This window comes from Octopus bimaculoides, chromosome 29 (genome assembly GCF_001194135.2).
Source record: "Octopus bimaculoides isolate UCB-OBI-ISO-001 chromosome 29, ASM119413v2, whole genome shotgun sequence".
NCBI classification, from domain to species: domain Eukaryota; kingdom Metazoa; phylum Mollusca; class Cephalopoda; order Octopoda; family Octopodidae; genus Octopus; species Octopus bimaculoides.
Genome location: NC_069009.1, coordinates 4,573,658 through 4,576,309, shown reverse-complemented (window position 1 = coordinate 4,576,309; position 2,652 = coordinate 4,573,658). Strand labels below are relative to the sequence as shown.

The following is a 2,652-nucleotide window of genomic DNA, read 5'->3' as shown; positions in this document are numbered from 1 at the left end:
ATGTAGCAACATTTGAAATGTTGTCTAGGTAAATGCAACTGATGAAGACTAATCAGTTTTACGTTGTGAAACGTATTTGAAAAGTCTGAAACCTAGGTATTGCATTATCCTTAATCTGGGTTGTTCATTTTCGGATGTTCTTCCTAAGGTAAGACAAGTTTTTCATGTTTTGTTGCACACACGCATTTTTGCCAGTATATACGCAGTGAAGCTATACAATAGCGTCGTTTTTATATCGATTGCTATTCTCCAGCAAATATCAGTACCTTGTTGTACCATTCTTATGAATTTATATATATATATATATGTATATATATATATACATGCTTACAAACAGCTATGTGTGTGTATGTTGTATATTTATATATTACATCCTCATAACAATAGCTATAATTTCCAGTCACTGAATCAACAACATAAAAACACCAGAAAGTTATCGAAACATCATAACAAAACTGTACATCACACAAATACGCACACACACATACATGTGCATAGAGGTCGGGCATCTGCACTGTGTACCAGATTCCACTTCTGAAATATTGGCTAACCATGCCCCATGATGGCCACTGGCCCACAAGGAGCACATCAGCCCTTTGACACGTCTTGGTCTTTGACCTACAGAGTGTCCAGAAACTCTCTTCGTAAAAGAATCAAGCAAGCATTCTGTGAGTCGAAAATTTCTTGTATGTGAATTCAGCCAGAATGGATAAAGTGTTGCACAACATTAAACCCATTTATTAGAGTATTCAGCTCCAAAATCGGTGGCGCAACAGAGGTTGAGATGAAGAGGAACTAATTACACTTCAGCTGTTTTTATATGTGTTTACCTTCTCTTAGAAGGAAGTTCTAATGAGAGCTAGAGGTCCTTAATTCTTTGTGGTTCACATGCTATTTACACAGAGCTGGGACCTTAACAGGTGCTACTGTTCTGGGTCAGAATAGTCTTCAGAACCAGCTTTGACTAAGAGATGGTTTCATGCTTCTCAAAGCCCTGTATCAGGGCCCCACAACCAGATGCAGTTTAAAGTCATACTCAAGAAAAACATGCATAAAAACATACATACATAAATAAAAAGGAGTACTGGTGGAATGTCCCAGTGAAAAACCTCAATAAAATGTAAACATAACAAACCTATTTTTTCTTTCCCTATTCCACCATAATTTCTGATAAATAATTCCCTGATTTAAAAGAAAAAAACCAAAAAATATAATATTCACAAGTAAAATAATGATAATAGACCTGACATAGTAATTTGGGATAGAGAAGAGAAACTGTATACAGTTGTAGAAATCAGCTTCCCAGCAGAAATAGATGTCAAATACCTACAATCCACTCTAAAATTTGTTGTCTATATTTAACCACAGGTCAAATGCAAGGGAGTGAGCAAAGGAATGTACAAACTTTTCAGATCACTCTATACCTCGATATTTCATGGTCTGCAAGAAATTTCTCTGCATTCATCAGCCGAAGTGTACCAGGAATATATAATGGAGAAATACGCGCACTGACCGATAAGTACATTCATAGATACCAATACATACACAAATTGCCACACAGGCAATTAAGGGCTAGTTATATCCACTAGCCCTTAATTATATTTCATAATTATATGATTTGTTGCATTTTAGAAAGACAAGTAAGGAGTCTATATCCTCCTCCATCATCACTACAAGAACTGGAGACTGTTTTAGCTGAAGAATGGACAAAAATTCCTTTGGAAACAATTCAAACTTTGCACGAGTCTATACCTTGTAGAATTCAAGCTCTAATTAGTGCCAAAGGCGGTCCTACCCCATATTGAAATAAATTTGTTTGAAATTTTAAGTTGTTTCCATTGTTTTATCCAACAGGATTCTTTCAGTTTCCGTCTACTGAATCCACTCATAAGGCTTTGGTTGGCCTGAGGCTATAGTAGAAGACATGTGTCCAAGGTGCCACACAATTGGACTGAACCCGACCATGTGGCTGGGAAGCAAACTTCTTACCACACAGCCACTCCTGCACCTATGTATATATACATACATATATATATGTAAACACACACATACACATGCATACATACATACACAAAAGGTATATGTCTATATATGATCTGAAATTATACATACAGACATAAATATATCAATATAATGCTTATACATATTCTGCTTGTGTATATGTATATATGCATAAATAAATTCATATATTCATGTATTCATAATTACATACATTTTATATTTATGTACACAGACAAACACAAATACATACTGGTAGGCATACACATACTCATATATAATAGAATTATACATACATGCTTGAAATAAAGAAATTTCCATAAAAATCAGTCTTTTATTTTTGCTTTCTCCTTACTTGAAGTTGTCCATATACACATATATACATACATATATATCTATCTATCTATCTATCTATCTATATATATATACATACATAAATATATATGTATATTTATATACATAAGTGGATAAATATATATATATGGATATATATGCACACATACATACAAATATATATATATATGTACATATATATGTAGCCATGTATGTGTTTGTATATATACATATATATGTATGTATATATATATATGAATATATATATATATATATATATATATATATATATATATATATATATATATATATATATATATA

At 32.6% G+C, this 2,652-nt stretch overlaps 1 long non-coding RNA gene across 1 annotated transcript in view; it reads left to right on the top strand.

The window, feature by feature from the left end:
* LOC128251261 (uncharacterized) overlaps positions 1–1,936 on the top strand; it is a 52,115-nt gene extending 50,179 nt beyond the window's left edge. The window contains exon 3 of the long non-coding RNA XR_008267045.1: positions 1,369–1,936. This is a non-coding gene — a long non-coding RNA (uncharacterized LOC128251261). The remainder of the gene's footprint in view (positions 1–1,368) is intronic.
* Positions 1,937–2,652: the final 716 nt, after the last annotated feature.